We start from the raw sequence: 17,466 nt of genomic DNA on the forward strand, positions 1-17,466 counted from the left end.
TGGCTAAAATTCAGAACTTAGAAGTCTTAGGAACAGAGTAGATTTTGCAAAGCCAGTTTCTCCTGGTAAATAATAGAAATACTTAACGAAAATATCTACAATTTATAACTGTGATAAAATCAAAATAATTTTATAAAATTCTGAGCAAATTTAAAATATGAACTAACCATCTTTCTCTTTTTGTGTTTGCAGAAAAAAATAAAAGCAGAATCCAAACTAGTTATGTAAGCAGAGATCATTTAAAGCAGGGATTTGGTTACATGGGTGCCTGAGAACTGTAGCTGGCAAAAGAATAAGACTGACATGAAAGCAGGAAGAAGCTAAGATTCATTCGTAGGAGGCAATAAAAGGAATCTAGCACTGGAAGAGGAGCTGGAGCAGACCCCTGAGGAGGTGCTGCTTCGCCTGGGGCATGGCTTGGTATTATTCCCACATGGATCATGTAGGCTTTCATTTTAGGTAAACCGGCATAGCGCTGGTAGCTCAGAGGTCAGCAAGCCTTAGGTTTACTGCACTAGTGGATCTTATGTATACTGGCTGCCCATTTCCTGATGGTGGTTCTTGTCATTACTCGGTTTAAAGCATGTGGAGAGATCTTGCTTTCTTGCATGGCCTGAAGACTGAAACGGTAATTTGTACAGACTGCAAATACACTGTAAATTAAAGCATTACCTGTCAATTCTAAACATGGTGTAATTCAATCTCCTCCTTTTCTAATATCATAATACACTATAATTTTGGATAAAAATGATTATTAATTTATTAAAAAACACTTCTATATGGTGGTATTAATTTTCACAGGAAAAGTTTACTGTGTTAACAGTTCAATCTTTTAAGAAGAATTTAAATAATCGACTACTAGTGGAAACCAGGCATCTAGACTCAACACCACATGTGCCTCCCTAACACCTCCTCATTTCCACTGCAGATTCTATGATAGATGTTAATCCCAAGCAAATATGTCCTGATAGAGGTGGTTCTTCCCTTTTCCAACTAAATAGATGTGACAGCAGTTGACGATAAAATCAATGTTAATTTTCAGTGAATTATGTTCATATGAAAATAACCCAGTGTTCTAAGTAGAGGAAGACAAAAACAAACAAACAAACAAAAAACATCAGAAAACAAAGAAAGAATTGAGGTCCTTTTTTTGGCTCTTGTTTGTTTTGTTTCTATTACAAACAAATTTAACCTCTAATAATCTGTTTTTTTTTTTTTTTTTTTTTTTTTTTTTTGAGACGGAGTTTCTCATCACCCAGGCTGGAGTGCAATGGCATGATCTCTGCTTACCGAAACCTCCGCTTCCCGGGTTCAAGGGATTCTCCTGTCTCAGCCTTTCAAGTAGCTGGGATTACAGGTGCCTGTCACCACTACCCAGCTAATTTTTGTATTTTTAGTACAGACAGGGTTTCACCGTGTTGGCCAGGCTGGTCTCAACCTTCTGTCCTCAGGCGATCTGCCTGCCCTGGCCTCCCAAAGTGCTGGGATTACAGGAATGAGCCACCATGCCTGGCCATGATCTGTTTTTTAATCTTTCTTTGTCTTGCTTCGCTATGCACTGGCGAATTAAATAGTAAAAGACCACCATTCAATTGATACTTTAAAAATCTTATTTATATGATATAATATATTGATATATATCAATATATAATAAATATATATATATATGTAAAATTACATATGATATATATTTTATCATATAAAATATATATGCCAGAGCCACACCTCAGAGCCCTGGCCCCTCGCCACCTGCCGAGTTCATCTATTACTGTGTAGACGAGGACGAGCTACAGCCCTGCGTGAGTATATTGTAAAGATATTTGTGCGCTTCAGAAGAGGTGGCTGCGGAGACGGAAAAAGAGGGTGAGGCGGGAGGCATATGAGGGACCTCGCCTCGGGTGCACCCGCCTATAGCGGCGGAAGATGCCGGCCTGGCACCACACTGGTTACTGCTGCCGCTTGTAGTCTCCATGGCTGAGGACTGGGTGGACTGCCCAGCCCTCGGCCCTGCCTGGAAGCCCCGTGAAGTGCTTCGCAAGTCAGAGGCTACCTGCGGACGCTCAGACACCTATCACCAGAGGAGACAGGATCCGAAGCAAGGTTGAACTGACTCGATACCTGGGCTCTGCATATCACAGATAGCTCACCTTCTTCGACGGCAAACAAGGCATCTTGTGCTATCCAGCCGCCAAGGTCCATTTGTGGCTGTCGCCAGCAAGAAGGGAAAGAAGTCTTCACCGCCAGCCAAGACTCAGAAGTGTCAGGCTGGACCCCAGAGTGGTGAGGTCAGGAAGGAGGCCCCCAGGGATGAGACCAAGGCTGACACTGATACAGCCCCAACTTCATTCCCTGCTCCTGGGCGCTGAGAGAACTGTGGAATCAGCTTCTCAGGAGATGGCACCCAAAGGCAGCGGCTCAAAATGTCGTGCAAAGACTGCCGAGCACAGAGAATTGCCTTCAACCGGGAACACGGAATGTTTAATAGCCGAGGGTGTAGAGTATGCTGGGTCTGTCAGACCCCAGAGGACTGCGGCGGTTGCCGCATCTGCCTTCGCCCTCCCTGCTCTGGCGTCAGGCGCCAGCGTAAATAGTCCAGCGACGTCTCCTACGGGGTAAACATGGCGGCCACAGGGGAAGCTGTGACGCGAACAAAGATGTCTGTGAGGCGGCGCCCCGGAGCCCGGCTGCTGCCTTCACCTCCCTCTTCGCAGCCCACAGAGCTGCACCGCAGAGCCCTGGACCCTTGCCAGCTGCCGAGTTCATCTATTACTGTGTGCACGAAGACGAGCTACAGCCCTGCGTGAACCGCCGGCAAAACTGCGAGTGCGGGGCCGCGCAGCCTGCTTACGGTGCATGGACTGTGGCCGCTGCGACTTCTGCTGAAACAAGCCCAAATTCCTCCCTCTTCGCTCCCCAAGCGCACACAGAGCCGCACCGCAAAGCTCTGGCCCATCGCCACCTGCCGAGTTCATCTATTACTGTGTAGACGAGGACGAGCTACGGCCCTGCATGAACCGCCGGCAGAACAGCGAGTGCGGGGCCGCGCAGCCTGCTTACGGTGCATGGACTGTGGCCGCTGCGACTTCTACTGCAACAAGCCCACATTCGGGGGCAGCAACAAGAAGTGCCAGAAGTGCCATTGGCGCCAGTGCCTGCAGTTTGCCATGAAGCGGCTGCTGCCCAGTGTCTGGTCAGAGGCTGAGGATGGAGCAGGATCACCCCCACCTTATGGTCGTTGAAAGAGGCCCAGCTCTGCCCGATGGCACCATCTTGGCCCTACCTTGAAGCCCAGCTTGGCTACTCGCACAGCCCAACCAGACCATACCCAGGCTCCAAAGAAGAAGGCAGGAAGCAGGTGGTGGCTTTGTGCTGCCCCCAGGCCCTGTTGCAGCTTCCACAGAAGCCCTGTTGCAGGAGTCCCAGTGCTCTGACCTGAGTTGGGTTGTGGCCTTACCCGAGGTGAAGCGAGAGAAGGCAGATACGTAGGACGAGTGGACACCAGACACAGCTGTCCTGATTTCTCCTGTATTGGTGCCTGTCTGCCCTAGCAAGGCAGTACACCCAGGCCTACCATCTGTGAAGCAAGAGCCACCCAACCCCTGAGGAGAACACGGAGGAGAACAAGGATGGATGTGTCTCCCAATTGGCCCCAGAGGAGGAGGCAGGAGGGGCTGGCATACCCGTGATCACGGAGATTTTCAGCCTGGGTGGAACGCACTTCCGAGACACAACGGTCTGGTTGCCAAGGTATGGCCTACACAGTGAGGGGTGGGGAAGGAGTGGGTGTCAGCCAGATGTGGGCCCTGAGTTTTGAAAGTATATCCAGCAGTTTGACATGGTGTGGTGGAAGGTAAAGGCCCACACGTACTATGCTGATCACAATCAATGAGGGACATGTGTGTGTAGGACCCTAGAGATTTCTACTGAGATCCACCCCAACAGCATTCTAAGTTAGGACTCTCCTTTGTGGGTAGGAGGAAGACTTGACACTCTATGATGAGATTTGAAAGAGAAAGATAAGGAGCCTGGTCCCTATTTTCCTAAGAAATTTTTATAGGGGTCAGCTTTAATGCATAAATTCTTATTCATAGAATAATCATTTGGTGTCTTGAAAGCCTTTCCAGTCTCCAGGAGACCTCTGGGTGGCCTGTTGTCTGACATTGAGAAATGTATGTCAGAGAAGTAAGTAGTGCTGGGCTTGTCTGTGCAGCGGGATGGGCAGGAGATATGGGTTCTGAGCTGGCTTTGTGAGCTGGGTTCACACATTGTATGATCTCTGTTTGCCCTGTACTCCTGGAGCAGCTTCTGTGGAAGGACTTGGTCTGGACCTCTCGAGCCTTTCCTGAGCCTATTGATGTTAGGAAATTCAGCTGTCATGCAGAACTGTCCCTGTAGGCCTGGCATAGGTCAAAGGGTAGATGCCTGTAAGGACTAGGATGATGGGAGGACAGGGGCATGCTGCTTCCTGCAGAATGTTGACAGAACCTGCATAGAGCCCCAGACACTGGGAATATAAACTATTGGCCTAAGCACGTGGATTCCTTTACTCCTACAAACCAGCTCACCAGGCTAGAAACCTTTCCATCTATACTTGGTCAATTACAGAAGTACTGACTGAATTCCTGCTGGGTGCACAACATTGAGGGCTATGAGCCCTGCAAAGCTTACCCATCAGGAGACACATCCTAATACCTACCTTCAGGGAATTTATAACCTGTGGACAAACTGTCTATAAAGGTAGTTTTTAGAACATATAAAAAAGATAAAGGATAATTAAGGGGAAATGGATGGAGGACACAAAATAGTAAATGATTTTGTAATGCTCCATTTCACACATAGCAAACCTCATTTAACATACAGACCTGTTCCCTCTTCTCTAGGTCCAAAGACCTTAAAAAAACGAGCTAGAAAGAATTAGACTGGAGGCTTCTACAGACCATAGGATTCAGGGTGATATTTGCAGACTGGCTTTATGAGAGACAACAATGATCTACTAAGGGCTGGACCCTAGACTGGTTTCCAGGGCTTGTGTGTGAATCAACCCTAGGAGGAAAAATCTACCACGAAACCCTAGGAGCAGGCCTAACAGTACTTTGAGCTTCTAGAAGTAAATGGGAAAGGAAGAGAAAGAGTAGAAAGTTGGTACATCTTCTCTTTCCCAAGAGCTTGAGTGTGATAAGAAGCTGAATTTTAAGGGTGAGGGAGCTGAGATGGGGAAAGGCAATATAATTAAACCCACTACAAAACAACCTAAATAAGCCATCTTCATGAATAATTCTAGTGGCTTCTGGATGAGACCTGACAGTGTCTTTACACACTTCCTCAGGGAAACAACAGTTGAAAAGGAATCGAATAAATGAGGAAAGGAAAAAAAATAAGATAAAATAACAACAAAAAAGATATTTTTGATATATATTTTTAAATGCATTTCTAAATATATGTTCTTATCTACCTGAAATATTATGTTTATATATTTTATAATTATATATGAAATATATAACAATTATGTCATCAATATATAATAAAATATATTTCATTATGTATTTCATATATAAGATTTTTAAAATATCAATTGAATGCTAGTCTTTTACAATTTAATTTTCCACTGCATAGCAAGATAAGACAAAGAAAGATTAAAAAACAATTCGTTAGGGGTTAAATTTATTTATAATAGAAACAAATAAATGTATATATTTCACTATACATTTATAATGGTGTATGTGTGTGTGTGTGTGTGTGCATATATATTTCTCTTGGCCTACTGGCTACACCAGTTTTTGTCATTTTATTTCTTTCCTTTCATCCTAGTATTTGTAAATGCAGTTTGTAGCAAAAGTGCACAGGTAACAAAGACTGATTTCATTACCACTCCTTTCCAAATCCTAGTTTTTTATAGTGACGTGTAGCAATCAGGGCTAATTTTATACAATCATCACTTCCATTTATAAGCAGAAACTAAGAAGAGTTTTCCTTCCATGGAAACAATTTTAGAATTGATTGATGGCTCCCAGAACCTCTAACAATAACTTATTTAACCCATAACATACCAGAGCCATTAAGGATATAATAGGAGAAAACATAGATGGAAGGAACAGTTCCATGAAAAAAGCCATTAATTAAGAGTTCAAATTTTGAGCCATGTGATACCTCCACAAGAGGAGAGGCAGTAGGTGGAATCAGCATTTTGACCACAGATAACCTGCTTGAGAAGTTTACTTAGCTATAAAATACAGGCACTGATATTAGGTTGGTGCAAAAGTAATTGCAGTTTTTACCTTTGAAAGTAAATGGCAAAAAACACAATTTCTTTTGCACCAATCTAATATCTATATTATAGTGCTCATGTGGAAAAATACATGTAAAGATACCACCAGGGTTGGTGTTGAATGAGCATGAGCTATTACCATCATCATGATTTAATGAGCATGACCTATTACCATCAGTTTGCCCCTTCTGCATTGGCTGGGAAGCTGGAGATAAGATTCGTGCAGGAGTGGATGAATGTGTGATTCACGATCATTCTGAATGTGAAGTTAGTTTGGTAAGTTCCTTCATGACTAGGCGTATGTAGGTGTGGGTGTTGCTATGACAATAAAATTTGGCCAAAGATAAGGGATTTGGGACTTTATGTTAGAAAGAAAAGAACATTGCACTTGGAGCCAGGAAAATTAGACCTGAGTTCTGATGCATGAATAATTCTCTGTCACCTTTGATTCAACAACTTCATTTAAAAATAAGTCAAATGATATCCAAACAAAAACCATGGTAGATGTGATTTTCAAATTATGCTTGTAAAAATTGTGTAGTGCTTTAAAGCACTGTAGATATGCAGTAGTCTACCATTACTATTATTATTGTTATAAGTAGTAATCAAGGTTATATTTTGGACCAGGAACAGTTCCTCAATCACCCTATTATTTTCTTTACAGAGGGTCAAGGAACAAACATGTCTGTTTTCCTTTGAACTATCGTGACCCAGATGATCGAATTAACTTTCTTCTTAATGTGTACATGAGAATCTTACAATATTTAACCAACTCTTTAGTTTCTATTGCAAATATAGCCCATTCCCCAGCTTCTTTGCCGAATTTCTCCTTTCCCTCCCTCCCCTCTTTCCTTCCTTCCTTCCCTCTGTCTCCCTTCTTTCTTTCCTTCTTTTTTTTTTTTTTTTTTTGTAAAAAAATCTTAGGTCATTTACTGCTTTAAATAAAGAGTACCCAGTTAAAATATGGGCAAAAGTTGTAGTAAATAAGTAGATTTACAGAAAAACAGACGTGATGTTTTGCTTAGATCATTTAAAGAAGAATTCATTTTTCATAAATTGTTTTCAGAGAAAAGAGAATAGAAGAAAGCTTTATTTACATTTATAAGGACTGAGGCTTGTTTTAAAATAGTAAGATGTATCATAGTAATCATGGTTTTTAAATAAGAGTCTCTTTGGGAGGAAATTTAAGTCTATTAAGTTGAAAGCAGGATGCTGCCAGAGGAAAGACTGTTCTCAGACGGAGAGTGAGTGGTAAGGTAGGGGGAAAACTGAGAACTACGCAACACAACCTTGTTTTATTTTCCTTTCTCTGATACTCTAGCAATTGAGAAATTCCAGAAATACATGCCCTTCTCAGCATTTCAGGGAATTTTATCTGTTATTTACCAATAATTAGAATTTTAGAATTCAGCTACCGAGGTCAGCCAATCTTGTTATTTCTGAACTTGACCAAGCATAAGAGACACTTGGGAAACTTTTTCCTGGAAATTCTGATTCAAAATATCTAGGATGTGCCTAAGAAATTAATACTTTAAGCAAATAACTAGGTGAATCTATTGATAGAGTCATTGCAAAAATACTCTCATGTTATTGCTTTGAAGCTAAAAACGCTGAGACTCATTGTAGTAAATGAATCAATTGCAAGATTCTAACTCCATGAATGAATTAGTGCCAGACTCATGTTAAGAACCCAGATCTCCTTTTAGAACAGAGCTCTGTTTTCTTTTAATTCAGGGTCTGACTGATGCGAACAAATAGCACGTCTTTGTACCAATTGGTATTCACCAGTCTATATCTCATAAGGAAAATACATATCAAAATATAAATTGTTTTCACCTTATGTACTGATGAAAAGTAGGACAAGCTATCCAAATACTTTTAACTGATTTTCATTTGTGATGTGAACTAGGATTTCAAACTAGAACTTAACAAGTTTACAAGAAGTGGTTATAAACTGAAATAAGTTACTGAGGCTGCAGAATCTCTTTCCCAAGGGATAGGTTTCTTTCTTTCCCTTTTTAATGCAGTAGAACCAATAGGTAGGGGAAAAGACAAGTTGACTCTCTCCTAGAAATCTAGTTTAGCACTGTAATCTATTAATTTACTGTCTCTTTCCCTTTTCATTCCAATTTTCCTTTATTCATAACAAATGACTAATAATTACATGCACTTCAATGCGACCTATGGATGAATGCAGGGCAATAACACAGATACAGTATCTTATTATTTTTTTCTTTTTGAAAATTTAACTTTTAAGTTGAGGAGTACGTGTGCAGGTTTGTTGTACAGATTATTGTATCACCCCACTACTAAGCCTAGTACACATGAGTTATTTTTCCTGATCCTCTTCCTGCTCCCACCCTCCACCCTCATGTAGGCCCCAGTGTCCGTTGTTCCCTTTTATGTGTACATGTGTTCTCATTATTTAGCTCCCAGTTATAAGTGAAAACATATGATATTTGGTTTTCTCTTCCTGTGTTAGCTTGCTAAGGATAATGACCTCCAACTTCATCCATGTACCACATTTTCTTTATCCAATCTGTCTTTGATGAGCATTTCGGTTGATTCCATGTCTTTGTTATTGTGAATAGTGCTGCAGTGAACATACATGTGCATGTATCTTTATAATAGAATGATCTATATTTTCAGCATATATACCTAGTAATGGGATTGCCGGGTGGAATGGTATTTCTGTTTTTAGGTCTTTGAGAAATTGCAACACTATCTTACACAATGTTTGCACTAATTTACGCTTCTACCAACAGGGTTTAAGTGTTCCTTTTTCTCCACAACCTCACCAGCATCTGTTATTATTTCTCTTTTTAATAATAGCCAGTCTGATTGGTGTGAGTTGGTATCTTATTGTGATTTTGATTTGCATTTCTCTAGTCATCAGCGATGTTGAGCTTTTATTCATATTCTCATTGGCTACATATGTATCTTCTTTTGAAAAGTGTCTGTTTCTGTACTTTGCCCACTTTTAAATGTTTTTTATTTTCTTGTAAATTTGTTTAAGCACATCAAAAAGCTTATCTATCACAGTAAAGTAGTATTTATCCCTGGGATGCAAGGTTTGTTCAACATATGCAAATCAGTAAACATAATTCATCAAATAAACAGAACGTAAGACAAAACACCACATGAATATCTCAACAGATGCAGAAAAGGCTTTTGATAAAATACAACATGCATTCATGTTAAAAACTCTCAATAAACTAGGTTTTGAAGGAATATACATCAAGATTGTAAGAGCTGTAGATGACAAACCCACATCAACATCATACCAAATATGCAAAAGCTAGAAGTATTGTCCTTGAAAACCAGCACAAGAAAAGGATGCCCTCTCTCACCACTCCTATTCAACATAGTATTGGAAGTCCTGGCCAGAGCAGTCAGTCAAGAAAAAGAAATAAAAGACATCCAAATTGGAAGAAAGGAAGTCTGTGTATTCCTGTTTACAGATGACATAATTCTGTATCTAGAAAACCCCATAGTCTCAGCCCAAGGGCTCCTTAAACCAATAAACAACTGTAGCAAAGTCTTAGGATACAAAATTAATGTCCAAAATTCACTAACATTCCTGTAGACCAACAGTGAAGCTGAGAGCCAAATCAAGAACAAAGTGCCATTCACAATTGCCAGCGAAATAAATAAATAAATAAATAACTAGGAATATAGCTAATCAGGGAGGTGAAAGATATCTACTGTGGGTCTAGATGGCCAGGGGCAGACCTATGTTATTTCTAGTTAAATAATTATAAACTTGCTTTGCTTATTGTACACTGAAGTTTATACCCTGAACTAAGCTGTATCAAATACTGGTACAGTAGAATAGAAATCAAGTGGCAACCAGAGGCCTAAGGTAAATACCGTCTGAGAGCACTGTAAAACCGTGGAACATGGTGGGGTGGTTGCAGAGCAGGAAATATTGCTTTGATCCCACGAATGCCTTCTCAACATAGAGTTGCATGAAGGTCTCATAAAGAGGGCTTATGCAGTATCTCTGAGAAGGGAGGCAACCTCTCCTCACAAGATCCCGGAGAGTCTTTGCAGATGGAAGCTTGAAAGGAGGAAAAGCCTTGCAGGGCAGAGATTACTGGAACGACACAGGCTCTGCCTAGGTTCTCAGAATATGGGGTAATCTTGATTGCTCTGTGTCCACAATGCTCCAGAGATAAAAGCCCCATGATTCATTGAGTGTAGTCAAACCTGGTGGCACCTTATCGGCTAAGCTTCTGATGCAAATGTACCTTGGTAGCAACCGGTGGTAGAGCTCAGTAAGTTTACATAAGAATGTCATCTGCTACTGAATACTGCAGACCACACCTCTCCACGTTGGCTCTCTTGCCTACATTAGTCTTAAGGCCTTGCCCAATAGTTTCAAGTCCTCCCCTGATCATCCCTCCCTGCTCTCCCACCCCTCAATTAACAAGTGTATACACCTAATAAAAGCACGTGGAGCCCAGAGCTCAGTGCCAACACAGTTCATCCCATGCGAGAGTGTGTTGGACCCCTAGACCCATGCTGTGAACTTCTACTCTTGTATCTCGTCTTTATTTCCTTTTCTCACTCCCTTGTCACTGCTCGGACATGGAGTACCAGGTAGCACAGGGGTAGGCTGCTTCCCAACAGTCTACAAGGAGAACTAAAAACTATTTTAAAATTTATATGGAATCAAAAATGAACTCAAATAGCCAAGGCAATCCTAAGCAAAAAGAACAAAGCTAGAGGCATCTTGCTGACTTCAAATGATACTACAGAGATATAGTAACCAAAACAGCATGGTACTGGTACAAAAAGAGACATGTAGACCAATGAAACTGAATAGAAAATCCAGAAATAGGACCGCATACCTATAACTATCTGATCTTTGACAAACCTGACAAAAATAAAATAAAACCGATGGGGAAAGGATTTCCTGTTCAATTAATGCTCCTGGGATAACTGGCTAGCCATATGCTGAAGATTGAATCTGGACTCCATTTCTTGCACCATACACAAAAATTAACTCAAGATGGATTAAATGTAAAAGGCAAAACTATAAAAACCTGGAAGACAATCTATGCAATATCATTCTGGACTTAGAAACAAGCAACAATTTCATAATGAAGAAACCAAAAGCAATTACAACAAAAGAAAAAATTGACAAATGGGATCCAATTAAACAAAAGAGCTTCTGCATAGCCAATAAAACTATCAACAGAATAAACAGCCTACAGAATGGGAGAAAATATTTGCAAACTGTGCACCTGACAAGGATCTAATAACCAGCATCTATAAAGAATCTATGCAAAACAGGTTATTTTTAACCAAGAATTATTAAGAAAATCATAAAAACCCTTTTCCGTTTACCCATTTCATAGCTCATGCTTCTTTCTTGGCCATCAGTAGTCACAAATTATTTTTTAAGAAAAAGCCAAATACACCAATAGTAAAATGAGAAACATGTATAAACAGATAATTTTCAAAAGAAAACTATAGTTGTGAAAATTCTATATTCACGATTGTAAGTAGTCAAAGATATACAAACAAATCTTTTTTACCTAGTAGATTTTTACTTTTTAAACAATAAATGATAATTCCAGAATTATAATTGGGATGCAGAAAAGAAGCTGTCATTATTTACTGGGAGATAGTCATTTTTAAACACAGATGCAAAAACCTTCAATAAAATACTGGCAAGCCAATTGCAACAGCACATCAAAAAGCTTATCCACCATGATCAAGTAGGATCCATCCCGGGGATGCAAGGCTGGTTCAGCATACGCAAGTCTATAAACATAATTCACCACGTAAACAGAACCAAAGACAAAAACCACATGATTATCTCAATTGATACAGAGAAGGCCTTTGACAAAATTCAACAGCTCTTTATGCTAAAAACCTTCCATAAACTAGGTATTGATGGAACGTATCTCAAAATAATAAAAGCTGTTTATGACAAACCAACAGCCAATATCATACTGAATGGGCAAAAACTGGAAGCAATCCCTTTGAAATCTGGCACATGCACATGAATGTTCATTGCAGCACAGTTTACAATAGCAAAGACCTGGAACCAACCCAAATGCCCGTCGATGATAGACTGGACAGGGAAAATATGGCACATATATACCATGGAGTATTAAGAGCCATCAAAAACAATGAGTTTGTGCCCTTTGTAGGGACATGGATGAACCTGGAAACCATCATTCCCAGCAAACTGACACAAGAACAGAAAATCAAATACCACATGTTCTCACCCGTAGGCGGGTGTTGAACAATGAGAACACATGGACACAGGGAGGGGAGCATCACAGACTGGGGTCTTTTGGGAGGAAATAGGGGAGGGACAGCAGGGGTGAGGAGTTGGAGAGAGATAGCATGGGGAGAAATGCCAGATGTAGGTGAAGGGGAGGAAGGCGTCAAATCACGCTGCCATGTGTGTACCTATGCAACAATCTTGCATGTTCTTCACATGTACCCCGAATCCTAAAATGCAATAAAAAAAGAAAAACATCCCTAAAAATGTCAATAGTCTATAAAATGGTTATTCTACTTTTAGAATTTATTCTACAGAAAAAGGAATATAATTATTTATTAATTCTTGTACTGAACAAATATTGAGCATCTGCTGCGTGTTAAGCAACTTGGTGGTCACTGAATATATATGTTTGAGCAAAGTCAAGCACAGTCCATGCTTTCAGGACACTTATTGTCTAGTAGGGGAATTAAGAATTAACCAAATGATCGCAAATGGATGCATAACTACAAAAAAGAAAAAAAAAAGCAAAGTATTATGAAGTTAAGGAAGGCAGTATTATGAGATGCATCCTTACTTTATTTTTGGAATGAAGTCTCACTCTGTTGCCCAGGCTAAAGTGCAGAGGCCCAATCTCATCTCACTACAACCTTTGCCTCCCAGGTTCAAGTGAATCTCCCACCTCAGCTTCCTGAGTAGCTGGAATTACAGTCACCGCCACCATGCCCAGCTAATTTTTGCAGTTTTAGTAGAGACAGGTTTTCACTATGTTGGCCAGGCTGGTCTTGAAATCCTGACCTCAGGAGAGCCGCCCACCTTGGCCTCCCAAAGTACTGGGATTACATGCATAAGCCACTGCGCCTGGCCTCCTCACTTCTTTTCAGTATTATTGCCCTTAAGAAAGTAACATTTCCACTGATATTTAAAAAACAAAATTGAAGTGAACCGGGCAAGGAGTGTTTGGAAAAGGAAACAGCACATATAGGACTTAGGATTGGCAAAGACACAGTCTGTTCAAGAAATTGAAATATGATTTACATTATATGGTAGAGAAGCAGAGGACCAGGGGAAGAAGATGAGGATGGAATGATAAGCACAGTGGAACCCTGGCAAACCATTTTATGGATATTGATGCTCTCCAAAAATAATAGAGATCTAGTGAACAGACTTAGCAGTGAGTAACAGAATTTGACTTGTCTTTTGAAAATGTCCCTCCAGCTGTAGCATAAAAAATAGAGTAGAGAGAGTCAAGAAAAGATTGTAGAAAACTAGTTAGGAGGTAGATCCTGTCCTGCCTGTAAGAGATAACTGTGGCTTATATCAAGCAGTGCAGTACAGATGGGGAGAAATTAATGAACTCAAGTGATATATGTGAAATCTTTAGAACATACAATATGTTGGATATGGTAAGGGAAGGAGATAGTTTTTTTTTTTTTTTTTTTTTGAGATGGAGTTTCACTCTTGTTGTCCAGGCTGGAGTGCCATGGCACCATCTCAGCTCACTGCAACCTCTGTCCCCCGAGTTCAAGCCATTCTCCTGCCTCAACTTCCCAAGCAGCTGAGATTACAGGCATGTGCCACCATGCCTGGCTAGGCTAATTTTGTATTTTTAGTAGAGATGGGGTTTCTTCATGTTGGTAAGACTGGTCTCGAACTCCTGACCTCAGGTGATCCACCTGCCTCAGCCTCCCAAAGTGCTGAGATTATAGGCATGAGCCACCGCACCTGGCCAAGAGATTCTTTAAGAGGGACTCCAAGGCTTGCCGAAATAATGAAAAGAAAGATAATACCAATCAGAAAAATAGGAGAATTATGGCTGAGAGTAGAATTTTAGTACACTGTTTGGGATGGAAGATCCCAAAGTGATCCCAAAGAGGTAATTTTTGTAGTTGATGTAGAGGAGTTCCTTGTGAGACTTCTAAGCGACTATATTGCTAGGTCAATTAGTATGTAGGGTTACGCGTCAGAGAGCAGATCCAGAGTGGAGATATAAATATATGTTTCCTGGATTTTTAATAATTATTGAAGTTATAAACATGAGTGGGATTTTCTTGAAAATAAAAAGGGTCTTCAGAAGATCTATGGAAAATGTATATGTTTAAAAAACTGCATGAATTAAAAAATATTTGCACAAAATAAACTTGCAGTAACTTGCTATATCTAAACAGGATCAAATTAGAGGCACTAAGAAAGATAAGACATTAATTTTCAAAGAGCTCGTATCTGAGCTGCATGAATTCTGCTAAGTTTGAAGCAACAAACATCAAATGTATGGTAAAACTTGGTTGAAAGAACGGTGAAATCACTGATGCTTTTCTTTCTTTTTTAAAATTATACTTTAAGTTTTGGGGTACATGTGCAGATCATGCAGGTTTGTTACATAAGTATACACATGCCATGGTGGTTTGCTGCGTTCATCCCTGTCACCTATATTAGGTATTTCGCCTAATGTTATCCCTCCCCAATCTCACCATCCTGTGCTGTCCCTCCCCCAGCCCTCCCTCCTGCCGCCAGGCCCCAGTGTGTGATATTTCCCTCCTTGTGTCCATGTGTTCTCATTGTTCAATACCCACTTATGAGTGACAACATGTGGTATTTGGTTTTCTGTTCTTGTGTCAGTTTTCTGAAAATGATGGTTTACAGCTTCATCCATGTCCCTGCAGTTTATGGGGACAGTGCTGCAAAGAAATAAGCAGTTTACAAATGGAAAACTTAGTTTAAGAGAGGAAGAGATGGTGTTAAAGCCCACAGCAGCAGAACATCCACATCAATTTGTGAAGAAAAATTAAGCTTGTTCATGTCTAATCGAAGGGAACCTACAACTAATAGTAGAAACAATAGCCAACGTCATAGGCATCTCCATTAGTTCAGGTTACACAATTCTGACTGAAAACCTGAAACTGAGCAAACTTTCTGCTCAATCGGTGCCAAAACCATTACTTCTAGATTAGTTGCAGATAAAAGCAGAACTTTAAATGGAAGCTAGAAACAACAGGGATCAGGATCCTGAAGCATTTCTTCAAAGAATTTTAGCAGGAGAGGAAACATAGCTTCAGGAAACCAGTACAATCCTGAAGACAAAGCAGAATAATTGCAAGGGCTACAAAGAGATGGAAGTAATCCAGTCTAAGAAAAAGTGAACCACTCAAGAGCAAAGGTCACGGCAGTAGTTTGGGATGCTCAAGGCATTTTGCTTGTTGATATTCTGGAAGACAAAAGAGTAATACCATCTGCTTATTTTGAGAGAATTTTGAGAAAGCTAGTCAAGGCTTCAGTAGAAAAATGCCAGGGAAAACTTTACCAGAATCTTCCTCTGCCATGACAATGTCCCTGCTCATTCCTCTCATCAAGTAAGGGTAATTGTGTAACAGTTTCCATGGGAAATTATTACGCATCAACATTATGTTCTGGATTTAGCTCCTTCTGAGTTATTTTTATTTCTTAATCTAAACAAAAACGAAACAAAACAAAACAAAAAAAACCACTGTAGGTGGCATTCATTTTCTTCAGTCAATAATATAAGACCCCTTAAGTCCATCATAAACAGTAGTGAATGATTCTACAGCAGAAACTAAGAAAAACACTCACAGGTCTCAAAGGAGAGCTGGAACATCTGATAAATAGGAAGCCAAAGGCCAAAGGATGGAGTCTCAAAGAGCAAAACGTGACCAATGTTCACAACAAAGTCTGAGTAAGTTGAACACAGAGATTGATGGATTCGGTGAGCTAGAATGATGCTGCTGCTTTAATAGTGTGAAGTAGAGGACAGTCATATTGGAGTGAGTTTAGAAATGAGTAGAGGTGTGAAAATTTAGGCATTGATTATAGAAACAATATAAATGGAAAGGAAGATAGTTGTATGGTTGAAAGGGGAGATGGATTGAGAAAGGAGATTGTGTGTTTATTTTCATTTGTTTTAAGATGGAAGAGCTGTGAACATTAAAATATATACTTGATGAAAATGATCCAGTGGAAATGAAGGGATAGGGAATTTCTAATAGATTTCCTAGGAAAATAAAAATTAGAGGATTCGCCATGTCTCATAAATGAACATCCTTTATTCTAACTAGGCATTTGTAAAATATACATTAATTTGGGATATTTTACATGAGGAAAAAGTTAGAAATTGTCTAAATGGTAAGCCAATATTAACTTGACTAAATAAATAACAATAAATATAAATTACCATTTCTCTAGCAAAAAACTCTCTAGATCTTTATTAAACTTGAAATATTTTCAGAATAATGGAATTGTCCAAATTTTCTCTTTTTGCCTTATGCTTAGTAAAATGCTGTGCATATAATGGATGTTTAATATAAACTGACTAAATAAATATGTGGAGAAATATGCTATTTAGAATAAAATTCCCACAACGCAAACAGTTATGCAAGGAATATTGACTTAGAGTTAGCAGTTCTTCATTTTCTATAAATCAGCTTAATTTTGACTCCAAAACTTCATTTCATGGGGACTTGTGGGAAATCCAGTCTTAATGTACAGTTATGCTCTTTTGCTTCCAGAGGCTACACCAGAGGTTCAGAGAGGCACCTCTGCTCACAGGCAGTGTGTGGCTGTCTATGGACTGGCTGTGGTCTGGCCTCCACAATCTGTTATTTTTGTCTCATTTGGGCAGTGAGAATCTGGGTTATAGTCCTGAGTGTAGAGGCTGGCCCTTTGGTGCATCAAGCAGCCTTGTTTCCAGAAAATATCTTGACTTCTGCCAGGACACTGCCAGAGAGTGAGCCCAGGCTTTATTGGCTTATGATTTATGCCTGTCTCTCCCATCTCTAGACATTTTTAGCCAGTGAAGCATCCTCTCATCTTTTCTTCCCAATGTGTTTAACCTTAAAGAAATAAAAGATGGTTCTACAAGAAAAGCTCCATGAAGTATGAACATGTACCTTTTAGGAATGGGGCAATTTTAGGATTAAAAACGTGGTATTTCAAAAATACAATAAAT

At 40.0% G+C, this 17,466-nt stretch overlaps 1 pseudogene; it reads left to right on the forward strand.

Moving 5' to 3' along the window:
* Window positions 1-1,970: 1,970 nt before the first annotated feature.
* LOC108303412 lies at window positions 1,971-4,908 on the forward strand (annotated as a pseudogene).
* The last annotated feature ends 12,558 nt before the right edge of the window (window positions 4,909-17,466 follow it).

The sequence above is a fragment of the Cebus imitator genome, unplaced genomic scaffold (genome assembly GCF_001604975.1).
Source record: "Cebus imitator isolate Cc_AM_T3 unplaced genomic scaffold, Cebus_imitator-1.0 Scaffold46, whole genome shotgun sequence".
Classification (NCBI taxonomy): Eukaryota; Metazoa; Chordata; class Mammalia; order Primates; family Cebidae; genus Cebus; species Cebus imitator.